The sequence below is a fragment of the Anabrus simplex genome, chromosome 13 (assembly GCF_040414725.1).
Source record: "Anabrus simplex isolate iqAnaSimp1 chromosome 13, ASM4041472v1, whole genome shotgun sequence".
In the NCBI taxonomy this organism is placed as follows: Eukaryota; Metazoa; Arthropoda; class Insecta; order Orthoptera; family Tettigoniidae; genus Anabrus; species Anabrus simplex.
The window spans coordinates 31,584,613-31,598,357 of NC_090277.1; positions in this window are offsets into that span (position 1 = coordinate 31,584,613).

Below are 13,745 nucleotides of genomic sequence, written 5' to 3' on the forward strand. Positions count from 1 at the left end.
TTTTGACGGCTACACATTGCTTTAGTTTTGAACTCTAACAATTTTCTCAGTCGCTGGAATTTTTCCGATTTTCTGAATTTACAAAGTTTCTGTCATCATGTCTGGCTTTCGCGAAGTCCTCCATTTCGGCTATTTGCGCAAGGAGGAATTAATTTATGAATTAACCATTAGAAATATTCAATCTTGAGGCACGGTTGCGGTAGACACAAACAAGCTTAAGGATTCCCTTGATTTGCCGATTACCATCCCAATTTTGGAAAAAAAAAAAGAGATCGACGACGCTCTCTCCACGATCACTGACAATACTACTGATCTAGCATCTGTAGTTAGTTTTTTAAGTAAGTGATCCATCTCCAAATCAACTCAAAAGAGTGCAGGCTAGATTGTACCATTTTTATAATAGGGTGTGTGATCTATTGTCGCTTAAGTTAAATGACCTTCACGGTAAGGAGGCTAGTGCTCTTGCCGAACACCTTTCTAGAATGTCTAGTAAGGTTAGTCAATTGTTATCTGGATCTGCTACTCCCAAAACCGACCAGCCCGCGGTCGTAAATATCGTAAGTGAGGAGGATTCCTCCAAGGAGGAAAAAATCTGTAGGAGCCCAACTAACATCTGTCCCATTAGAAACCGAGTCCGATCGTCGTACAGCAATTCCACCCTTTGATTTGAATAACGCAGTCTCGGAAGTAGCTTCTTCACCCCCTAGGCCTTTACCCGTTACGTTACCCGGTTTCAGCAGGTTGCTCCATCCTTTAGCAAAGTTGCTCAGGGGTATTTCTAAGTTTTCCGTTAATTCTACTAATGATGTCATTGCATTCTTAAGCTTTATAGTTGAATTCCAAGATCATGCTCTAGCGTTTTCCCTCTCTTCTGCTCAAATTCTTCAAATTATTTACCCCTACTCCATAGGTGTCCTCTCTGACAAGATAGTAAGAGCAATTGCTGCACAATCATCTATAGAAGACTTCCATGCCCATCTTCTAGCTAATTTCATCCCGGCTCGAGCAAGGTCTTCATTAATACAGAAGTACTATTACAGAGCACAGCGATTGGATGAAAACCTGGCAGACTTCATCCAAGACATTAAATTCTACACGAGGGTATTTGCTCTTCAATTCCCTGAAGATCACATTGTGCACGCCATTGTGGAAGACATTTCCCCATCATACAAGTCATATTTGTGTTTTGCGTCGCGTCCTCAAACTTTTGTCGAGTTAGAGGCTATGGCTGTATCAGCCGAAGGAGTTAGATATGCGGACACATTACGTGTCGCGAAGGAGCCCCCTCCAACTTCAAGTAATTTTCGGCCTCAACCTCGCCGAACCTTTACTGCGCGCAAATGCTATGCTTGTGGGTCGACGGATCACCTCCGGAACAAGTGCACTTTGATCAGATCCAATGGGACAAGGAATGGAGCAGGGTCATCCCAAGGCTGTTTTAAATGCGGCTCGTTTTCCCGTATAGCCAATAACTGCCCTAATACTAATAGCACCCCCTCCTGCTCAACTTCTGGCGCAACTTCCACCAACGCCAATAAGCAAAAGTGACTAGTGGCATCGGCTGAGTCGGCTTGCCCACCTTCTTCAGGCTCAGCCCTTGTTAAATCCGACCAAATCTCAGGGAAAAGTCAGTCTCGTAATTTATCATTTGAAGGTCCCAAAGAATGTCTTAGGATTGCGGCGGATACCCCTGCACCTGTACCATTTCTCAAACTTGAATTGAATAATGAACCTGTTAATGCTCTATTAGATTCCAGGAGTTTGTGTTCTATTATTTCGGCTGAGTGGTATTCCAAATTAAAGGTCTGTCTGTACATTTTCTGATTATAGTTCGTCTTCGGTTCAATGCATTTCGGCTAACTCGTCTCCATTAGAAATTTTAGGTTTTCTGTATGCCAAAATTATAATTGCTAAATTTACTTGGAAAGTTAAACTGTTTGTGGCTAAGCACTTATCTTGCTCCATTACATTAGGAGCGGATTTCATGTCGCACACCGGTCTAGTGCTCGACATTGAGAGCAAGTCGTGCACCTTCAAGTTTGCCAATAATTTTAAAATCCCCTTATTGAAATGTAATTCTGTGTCATGTTTAACTGTTTCGCCTACCCAGGATGAGATATTGTTAGACTTTAGACGTCTACCTGAGGAGCAGGCTGAGAGTATTCGTAAGTTGTGTCAGTCGTTTCCGGATGTTTTCTCTGATACTCTTGGTGTTACTGACTTTATCGAATACAAGATAGAGGTTACGGAATCAATCCCTGTTAGGTATCCACCTTATAGGCTATCTTCACCTAAAATGAAGGCTCTGAAGGAGATCATAGATCAAATGTTAAAAGAAGGTACAATTCGACCCTCTAAGTCGGCGTATTCATCGCCCATTTTTCTTAGTCCCGAAACACCAAGGTGGCTTCAGGCCTGTGATTGGCTATAGGGATTTAAATCGGAAAGTGGTGTTACAATCTGTGCCCCTTCCCGGCCTTTACTCTTGTTTTTCATGGTTTCGAAAACTAAGTTCTTCACCATCTTAGACCTCAATCAGGCGTATAACCAGATCCCTCTAGCTGAAGAATCCAAACATCTTACAGCTTTTTCCACGGATTGGAACTTGTATGAGTACAACCGCGTGCCTTTCGGTCTCCCCACGGGAGCAGCTGTTCTTACGCGATTGCTAGATAGGGTCTTCTCCGACATCAAATTTGAGTACTTATACCATTATCTTGATGATGTCGTCGTAATTTCAGAGACCTTTGAAGAACATCTTGATGATCTCAAAGAGGTCCTTAATCGCATTTGTAAAGCAGGGTTAACAGTGAAGTTATCAAAGGTTGCTTTCGCTAAGCCTTCTATGTCATTTCTAGGGCATATTGTGTAGCCCGATGGTGTAGCCGTCGATCATTCTAGAACACAGGCTATCCGTGATTTTAAACCTCCCAAGGATATCAAAGGTATTGCTAGATTCATTGGCATGGTGAATTTCTTCAGGAAATGTATTCCTAACTTCGCTAATAGAGCGGCGCACTTGAACTTACTTCATAGGAAAGGCGTCAAATTTGAGTGGGGGTCTTCTCAACAAGCCGCTTTCGAAGACCTCAAACTTGCTCTTTGTAATGCTCCTGTTCTTGCCATGCCTGATTTCTCAAAGAAATTCATTGTGCAAACTGACGCGTCGTCGTCGCCGGTGGCGGCTGTTCTTCTTCAATAGACTGATCTAGGTGGGCAACCCATCGCCTATGCGTGTAGGACCTTGTCGGCTCAAGAAGCCAAGTATTCCATCTATGAACTTGAAGGTTTGGCAGTCTTATTTGCACTAGAAAAGTTCCGCCTCTATCTGCAACATGTCAAGTTCGACTTGGAGACAGATAACCAAGCCTTAAGCTGGGTCTTAGCTAGGCCGCGTCGTACTGGTCGTATAGCCCGCTGGGCCATCAGAATTTCTGCCTTCCAGTTTGATGTTAGGCATATGAGAGGGTCTGGAAATGTTGTGGCGGACGGACTAAGCCGTATGTTTTCCAATGATGTAGAGCCCTTTGAACAGGAAGACAGTTCTTCACTTCCCGACTCCATATCTCCTGGTGTCAATGCCATTCTAACGGATGCCCCCATGTTTTTAGGGATATTGAAAAATATCAACGTGAAGATCCAGTCCTGGCTCCTATTACGGAAACCCTTTCTTCTGGGGAACATGTCGTCCCTTATGAGTTGAGGAATGGGGTAGCCCGTCGAGGCATGATTGAAAATGAAAGTTGTGGTTCCAGCTGTTCTTGTACCCATGATCTTCAAGTACTACCATGAGACCCCATTGGGGGGCATTTAGGCATCTTCAAAACTCGAGAAAAGATCCGAGAAATGTTCATTTGGAAAGGTATGGACGGTGAAATTCGTGAATTGGTAAAGGCTTGTAGATCTTCTTTGCTTAGTAAACCCGCCATGTCCACTAAGCCAGGTCTATTGTCTTCACACCAAGCGTCGCGCCCCATGGAACATCTCTATATCGATTACATAGGACCCTTCCCCCTATCCAAGGGGAACGCCAACAAATTAATTTTCGTGTGTGTAGATGGCTTCGTAAGATTTTCCTGGTTACTTCTGACTAAGCTGGCTACCGCTCAGTTCACTATTTCTTGTTTAAATTCCATCTTTGCTTCTTTTGGTCCGTGTCAATATATTGTTTCTCACAATGCTAAAGCTTTCACCTCCAATCTCTTTCGTAAATTCTCTTTCGATCTGTCCATCTCTCATGTGACTACTTCTGCATATTATCCTCAACCATCTCTGGCTGAACGGGTCAATCGTAATCTGAGATCGGCTCCTATTGCCTATCATCATGATGATCATTCCAGGTGGGATACATCCCTGCACTGGTTGGCCTTCGCTTTAAATTCGGCGGTTCATGAATCTCATAAGTTCACCCCAGCTTCGTTGATGTTTAAGTTTGTACCCAACATGCCGCTCTCTAACCTTTGGTCTCTTAGTGATATTCTACCTGAGACAATAGAGCCCGATCATATTAGAGATCTATGGAAGAAGGCTAAGACCAATCTTAAAGTTTCCCATGAAAAGGTTAGCGAAAGATATGATCGTGGACGGAGGCCCACCAATCTAAAAGTAGGAGACCAAGTAATGATTAAGAACTTTGTTCCCGTGGGCAAGCTTGCCCCTAGATTTCATGGGCCGTGTATCATTTTAGATTTCCTTACTCCGGTTACGTTGTTAGTGAGCAATCCAGCCACCGAGAGGATCTTTAGGGTCCATATTTCACAGATTAAGCCCGTGTAAAATCCTTGTTAACTTTTGTCAATAACATTTTGCTGGAACTCTGAAGGTTATATTTTTCTCTAAATACTGTATAAGGCCTTCTGCACCTTGTTCTAATTTCTGCTCTATATACGTATGCAAGACCTTACCCGCTGGTTATTCTGCTGTCCTTTCCTGTGCGGCCATTACCAAGCTCCCGTCTCCTGCTAAACCATACCAGTGGCTCTAAAATATGTCCACGCCGCTGGCCCCTCAGCCTCACCAACAAGATCGCACCCTAAAGCACAAGTTACCAACAACAACTTTCTGTCGCCGAGATTTTAGAGTTTCAGTGCCCGGCAGCCGTTCGTCGCCTTACCGCCACCGTGGTGGGGTAAGGGCCCGCTCCACTCCAGTGATGTCCTCCTGTGTACGGCGAGCCGGAGTCTATCTCCCGGCAATGGCTGATGTGCGGCACACCAACCGCCAAATTATCTGGGGACTGTAAATAAACTTCGCATCTGCAGCGTCCTCCGCAACGACTACCCCTCTCATAGTGCGGGAGAGAGGTATCTCAGGGTACTTTAGGAGTCCGGAGGACCTCGACTGGACATCGGCAGCGGCAGCTGGTCTTCCCGTCAAAATTTTCATCGTGTGAGGTTGACATACTACGGCAACAAAGACACTCTCAAGCCGAAGTTCAACTAACTCCTAACTATTTACTTCAAAACAAAGGAGATTTAATTTTTTTAAGTTTTAAATGTTTTTCAGTATTCTCCTACGGACTTTGAAAATTCTTAATATCTCATCCTCCCACAAATCTATTTGCAAGGAAGCAGAAATTTTCTTCAAGTGATGATTCATTTTGGTTAAACAAAAACTTGGAATTTTGTTTTGGAAAATAATTTTCTTCAACACTCTTCTGTGTCTCCCCTTGGAAGGACATTTGGGGGGGGAGGTCTGTACCGGGCGGTACACCACTTCGCCGCAATTTTAAATCTTGCGCCAATAAATTCTCCTCTACAGGAGAAACTCTGAACTTAAAAAACTGGATTAAATCAGAAGTTTCTCAGATGTCACGTCAGTAAAATTTTGTGATTACCAAGTTGTCAATACTGTGTGGATTTCAACGTGTTTTGTTTTCCATTGATCAAGAAGTGTGGACATTCTCTTATAGATGTCTCTAGCAAAAACTATGACCATGTACCCTGGTGCGAAGTAAAAGAACTTTATTTGAAGAAATTTTGTATTCATAAGTTTTCTCTTCACTAAATTTCGTTACTTCGTTTGTGGGTTGGCAGTATTAATCTTTTCTTTCCGCCAGTTTTGAATTTAGCCAATCCTAGATTTCTGTAATTAATTTTTTGACTAATCATATGTTTCTTCTTCGATTTTGTGTGTACCTTTTGATATCAACCAATAAAGAAAGAGGCTGTGGCGTGTTTATTCACGAAAAGTCTCGAATCTTCCCCGAGGGTTTAAAAACTGCTGATTTTTACGGCTCTTCGCCACTTCAACAACATCTAGCTTAGTGTATGGAAGTGTAGCAGGGGGCGGGTAGCGCCTCTTCCTTCGGGCAGCAGCTCTTCAACAAAGTAATGGCCGTTTAACATGTTCATTTCTTGCTAGCTCAGCAGTTTAACCCGCGGGGCAGGTCCGAAACCTTTAATATGTAACCTATCTCTGAAACATGTAAATTTCTTTCAGTCTTTGTAAAACTTCATATATCTTTAACTGTAATTCGGGGATAGAGGGTGCTTTACCCTCTCGAGCTCCCCTTCATTTGATTTGAGGTGACTACGTTTTCGTAACCGATTTTCTACTCTTCCTTAATGTGTTAAAAATTTTCTTACACGAGTCACCTCCCTAGTGAATCTTCCTAGTGACACTTAGGTTTTAACAAGCTTTCATGTAGGAGTGCAAGTACTCGCTTCCATTCATTTTGCATTTAGGGACCATTTACTTAACATTTTCTTGTCTGAGAAGGCCCAATAGGTTGGGTAAAAGATACCCCTGTTTCATTATGAGTTGTACCTTGATGGCAATTCATTGTACGGTATGGTATTGCCTTCAATAGGTTTGAAAAATTGAGAGAGGTTCAGCTCTTTCTGATGTGGTAAAAGTGCCTCTAGCAGGCCCGATATGGTTTTTGGAGCTAACGCTCCTTAAATGAAGGGGTTTTCTGCCCTTTGATCTAGTGTGTACCTTGGTAAAGTTGGGCTAGTAGCTCAAGGATTGTGAAATTGGGGCTCGAAGCCCAGAACTTGTAAAGACCCCGAAACTCGGGCTTTCGTTTGTAAAATTATAACTTGTACCTGATTATTAGATAGTTGTTGACTGGTTGTATTTGTTAAGTTCTCAAATTCTATAAAAAATATTGTTAAATCTTGCTATGTTCGAAAATATAACCTTTATTGAAATTTTTAATTCATCTCTCGGCCTTGTAATTAGACCCGTTCCGGCCCGCACCTTCTTTCACCTCTGCCTTCCACGGGTAACTCCGTAACAAGTGGTAGCATAGCGTGGTTGAATGGGTCCCATTTCAGCCCCTTTTGACGGCTACACATTGCTTTAGTTTTGAACTCTAACAATTTTCTCAGTCGCTGGAATTTTTCCGATTTTCTGAATTTACAAAGTTTCTGTCATCATGTCTGGCTTTCGCGAAGTCCTCCATTTCGGCTATTTGCGCAAGGAGGAATTAATTTATGAATTAACCATTAGAAATATTCAATCTTGAGGCACGGTTGCGGTAGACACAAACAAGCTTAAGGATTCCCTTGATTTGCCGATTACCATCCCAATTTTGGAAAAAAAAAAGAGATCGACGACGCTCTCTCCACGATCACTGACAATACTACTGATCTAGCATCTGTAGTTAGTTTTTTAAGTAAGTGATCCATCTCCAAATCAACTCAAAAGAGTGCAGGCTAGATTGTACCATTTTTATAATAGGGTGTGTGATCTATTGTCGCTTAAGTTAAATGACCTTCACGGTAAGGAGGCTAGTGCTCTTGCCGAACACCTTTCTAGAATGTCTAGTAAGGTTAGTCAATTGTTATCTGGATCTGCTACTCCCAAAACCGACCAGCCCGCGGTCGTAAATATCGTAAGTGAGGAGGATTCCTCCAAGGAGGAAAAAATCTGTAGGAGCCCAACTAACATCTGTCCCATTAGAAACCGAGTCCGATCGTCGTACAGCAATTCCACCCTTTGATTTGAATAACGCAGTCTCGGAAGTAGCTTCTTCACCCCCTAGGCCTTTACCCGTTACGTTACCCGGTTTCAGCAGGTTGCTCCATCCTTTAGCAAAGTTGCTCAGGGGTATTTCTAAGTTTTCCGTTAATTCTACTAATGATGTCATTGCATTCTTAAGCTTTATAGTTGAATTCCAAGATCATGCTCTAGCGTTTTCCCTCTCTTCTGCTCAAATTCTTCAAATTATTTACCCCTACTCCATAGGTGTCCTCTCTGACAAGATAGTAAGAGCAATTGCTGCACAATCATCTATAGAAGACTTCCATGCCCATCTTCTAGCTAATTTCATCCCGGCTCGAGCAAGGTCTTCATTAATACAGAAGTACTATTACAGAGCACAGCGATTGGATGAAAACCTGGCAGACTTCATCCAAGACATTAAATTCTACACGAGGGTATTTGCTCTTCAATTCCCTGAAGATCACATTGTGCACGCCATTGTGGAAGACATTTCCCCATCATACAAGTCATATTTGTGTTTTGCGTCGCGTCCTCAAACTTTTGTCGAGTTAGAGGCTATGGCTGTATCAGCCGAAGGAGTTAGATATGCGGACACATTACGTGTCGCGAAGGAGCCCCCTCCAACTTCAAGTAATTTTCGGCCTCAACCTCGCCGAACCTTTACTGCGCGCAAATGCTATGCTTGTGGGTCGACGGATCACCTCCGGAACAAGTGCATTTTGATCAGATCCAATGGGACAAGGAATGGAGCAGGGTCATCCCAAGGCTGTTTTAAATGCGGCTCGTTTTCCCGTATAGCCAATAACTGCCCTAATACTAATAGCACCCCCTCCTGCTCAACTTCTGGCGCAACTTCCACCAACGGCAATAAGCAAAAGTGACTAGTGGCATCGGCTGAGTCGGCTTGCCCACCTTCTTCAGGCTCAGCCCTTGTTAAATCCGACCAAATCTCAGGGAAAAGTCAGTCTCGTAATTTATCATTTGAAGGTCCCAAAGAATGTCTTAGGATTGCGGCGGATACCCCTGCACCTGTACCATTTCTCAAACTTGAATTGAATAATGAACCTGTTAATGCTCTATTAGATTCCAGGAGTTTGTGTTCTATTATTTCGGCTGAGTGGTATTCCAAATTAAAGGTCTGTCTGTACATTTTCTGATTATAGTTCGTCTTCGGTTCAATGCATTTCGGCTAACTCGTCTCCATTAGAAATTTTAGGTTTTCTGTATGCCAAAATTATAATTGCTAAATTTACTTGGAAAGTTAAACTGTTTGTGGCTAAGCACTTATCTTGCTCCATTACATTAGGAGCGGATTTCATGTCGCACACCGGTCTAGTGCTCGACATTGAGAGCAAGTCGTGCACCTTCAAGTTTGCCAATAATTTTAAAATCCCCTTATTGAAATGTAATTCTGTGTCATGTTTAACTGTTTCGCCTACCCAGGATGAGATATTGTTAGACTTTAGACGTCTACCTGAGGAGCAGGCTGAGAGTATTCGTAAGTTGTGTCAGTCGTTTCCGGATGTTTTCTCTGATACTCTTGGTGTTACTGACTTTATCGAATACAAGATAGAGGTTACGGAATCAATCCCTGTTAGGTATCCACCTTATAGGCTATCTTCACCTAAAATGAAGGCTCTGAAGGAGATCATAGATCAAATGTTAAAAGAAGGTACAATTCGACCCTCTAAGTCGGCGTATTCATCGCCCATTTTTCTTAGTCCCGAAACACCAAGGTGGCTTCAGGCCTGTGATTGGCTATAGGGATTTAAATCGGAAAGTGGTGTTACAATCTGTGCCCCTTCCCGGCCTTTACTCTTGTTTTTCATGGTTTCGAAAACTAAGTTCTTCACCATCTTAGACCTCAATCAGGCGTATAACCAGATCCCTCTAGCTGAAGAATCCAAACATCTTACAGCTTTTTCCACGGATTGGAACTTGTATGAGTACAACCGCGTGCCTTTCGGTCTCCCCACGGGAGCAGCTGTTCTTACGCGATTGCTAGGTAGGGTCTTCTCCGACATCAAATTTGAGTACTTATACCATTATCTTGATGATGTCGTCGTAATTTCAGAGACCTTTGAAGAACATCTTGATGATCTCAAAGAGGTCCTTAATCGCATTTGTAAAGCAGGGTTAACAGTGAAGTTATCAAAGGTTGCTTTCGCTAAGCCTTCTATGTCATTTCTAGGGCATATTGTGTAGCCCGATGGTGTCGCAGTGGATCATTCTAGAACACAGGCTATCCGTGATTTTAAACCTCCCAAGGATATCAAAGGTATTGCTAGATTCATTGGCATGGTGAATTTCTTCAGGAAATGTATTCCTAACTTCGCTAATAGAGCGGCGCACTTGAACTTACTTCATAGGAAAGGCGTCAAATTTGAGTGGGGGTCTTCTCAACAAGCCGCTTTCGAAGACCTCAAACTTGCTCTTTGTAATGCTCCTGTTCTTGCCATGCCTGATTTCTCAAAGAAATTCATTGTGCAAACTGACGCGTCGTCGTCGCCGGTGGCGGCTGTTCTTCTTCAATAGACTGATCTAGGTGGGCAACCCATCGCCTATGCGTGTAGGACCTTGTCGGCTCAAGAAGCCAAGTATTCCATCTATGAACTTGAAGGTTTGGCAGTCTTATTTGCACTAGAAAAGTTCCGCCTCTATCTGCAACATGTCAAGTTCGACTTGGAGACAGATAACCAAGCCTTAAGCTGGGTCTTAGCTAGGCCGCGTCGTACTGGTCGTATAGCCCGCTGGGCCATCAGAATTTCTGCCTTCCAGTTTGATGTTAGGCATATGAGAGGGTCTGGAAATGTTGTGGCGGACGGACTAAGCCGTATGTTTTCCAATGATGTAGAGCCCTTTGAACAGGAAGACAGTTCTTCACTTCCCGACTCCATATCTCCTGGTGTCAATGCCATTCTAACGGATGCCCCCATGTTTTTAGGGATATTGAAAAATATCAACGTGAAGATCCAGTCCTGGCTCCTATTACGGAAACCCTTTCTTCTGGGGAACATGTCGTCCCTTATGAGTTGAGGAATGGGGTAGCCCGTCGAGGCATGATTGAAAATGAAAGTTGTGGTTCCAGCTGTTCTTGTACCCATGATCTTCAAGTACTACCATGAGACCCCATTGGGGGGCATTTAGGCATCTTCAAAACTCGAGAAAAGATCCGAGAAATGTTCATTTGGAAAGGTATGGACGGTGAAATTCGTGAATTGGTAAAGGCTTGTAGATCTTCTTTGCTTAGTAAACCCGCCATGTCCACTAAGCCAGGTCTATTGTCTTCACACCAAGCGTCGCGCCCCATGGAACATCTCTATATCGATTACATAGGACCCTTCCCCCTATCCAAGGGGAACGCCAACAAATTAATTTTCGTGTGTGTAGATGGCTTCGTAAGATTTTCCTGGTTACTTCTGACTAAGCTGGCTACCGCTCAGTTCACTATTTCTTGTTTAAATTCCATCTTTGCTTCTTTTGGTCCGTGTCAATATATTGTTTCTCACAATGCTAAAGCTTTCACCTCCAATCTCTTTCGTAAATTCTCTTTCGATCTGTCCATCTCTCATGTGACTACTTCTGCATATTATCCTCAACCATCTCTGGCTGAACGGGTCAATCGTAATCTGAGATCGGCTCCTATTGCCTATCATCATGATGATCATTCCAGGTGGGATACATCCCTGCACTGGTTGGCCTTCGCTTTAAATTCGGCGGTTCATGAATCTCATAAGTTCACCCCAGCTTCGTTGATGTTTAAGTTTGTACCCAACATGCCGCTCTCTAACCTTTGGTCTCTTAGTGATATTCTACCTGAGACAATAGAGCCCGATCATATTAGAGATCTATGGAAGAAGGCTAAGACCAATCTTAAAGTTTCCCATGAAAAGGTTAGCGAAAGATATGATCGTGGACGGAGGCCCACCAATCTAAAAGTAGGAGACCAAGTAATGATTAAGAACTTTGTTCCCGTGGGCAAGCTTGCCCCTAGATTTCATGGGCCGTGTATCATTTTAGATTTCCTTACTCCGGTTACGTTGTTAGTGAGCAATCCAGCCACCGAGAGGATCTTTAGGGTCCATATTTCACAGATTAAGCCCGTGTAAAATCCTTGTTAACTTTTGTCAATAACATTTTGCTGGAACTCTGAAGGTTATATTTTTCTCTAAATACTGTATAAGGCCTTCTGCACCTTGTTCTAATTTCTGCTCTATATACGTATGCAAGACCTTACCCGCTGGTTATTCTGCTGTCCTTTCCTGTGCGGCCATTACCAAGCTCCCGTCTCCTGCTAAACCATACCAGTGGCTCTAAAATATGTCCACGCCGCTGGCCCCTCAGCCTCACCAACAAGATCGCACCCTAAAGCACAAGTTACCAACAACAACTTTCTGTCGCCGAGATTTTAGAGTTTCAGTGCCCGGCAGCCGTTCGTCGCCTTACCGCCACCGTGGTGGGGTAAGGGCCCGCTCCACTCCAGTGATGTCCTCCTGTGTACGGCGAGCCGGAGTCTATCTCCCGGCAATGGCTGATGTGCGGCACACCAACCGCCAAATTATCTGGGGACTGTAAATAAACTTCGCATCTGCAGCGTCCTCCGCAACGACTACCCCTCTCATAGTGCGGGAGAGAGGTATCTCAGGGTACTTTAGGAGTCCGGAGGACCTCGACTGGACATCGGCAGCGGCAGCTGGTCTTCCCGTCAAAATTTTCATCGTGTGAGGTTGACATACTACGGCAACAAAGACACTCTCAAGCCGAAGTTCAACTAACTCCTAACTATTTACTTCAAAACAAAGGAGATTTAATTTTTTTAAGTTTTAAATGTTTTTCAGTATTCTCCTACGGACTTTGAAAATTCTTAATATCTCATCCTCCCACAAATCTATTTGCAAGGAAGCAGAAATTTTCTTCAAGTGATGATTCATTTTGGTTAAACAAAAACTTGGAATTTTGTTTTGGAAAATAATTTTCTTCAACACTCTTCTGTGTCTCCCCTTGGAAGGACATTTGGGGGGGGGGGAGGTCTGTACCGGGCGGTACACCACTTCGCCGCAATTTTAACTCTTGCGCCAATAAATTCTCCTCTACAGGAGAAACTCTGAACTTAAAAAACTGGATTAAATCAGAAGTTTCTCAGATGTCACGTCAGTAAAATTTTGTGATTACCAAGTTGTCAATACTGTGTGGATTTCAACGTGTTTTGTTTTCCATTGATCAAGAAGTGTGGACATTCTCTTATAGATGTCTCTAGCAAAAACTATGACCATGTACCCTGGTGCGAAGTAAAAGAACTTTATTTGAAGAAATTTTGTATTCATAAGTTTTCTCTTCACTAAATTTCGTTACTTCGTTTGTGGGTTGGCAGTATTAATCTTTTCTTTCCGCCAGTTTTGAATTTAGCCAATCCTAGATTTCTGTAATTAATTTTTTGACTAATCATATGTTTCTTCTTCGATTTTGTGTGTACCTTTTGATATCAACCAATAAAGAAAGAGGCTGTGGCGTGTTTATTCACGAAAAGTCTCGAATCTTCCCCGAGGGTTTAAAACCTGCTGATTTTTACGGCTCTTCGCCACTTCAACAACATCTAGCTTAGTGTATGGAAGTGTAGCAGGGGGCGGGTAGCGCCTCTTCCTTCGGGCAGCAGCTCTTCAACAAAGTAATGGCCGTTTAACATGTTCATTTCTTGCTAGCTCAGCAGTTTAACCCGCGGGGCAGGTCCGAAACCTTTAATATGTAACCTATCTCTGAAACATGTAAATTTCTTTCAGTCTTTGTAAAACTTCATA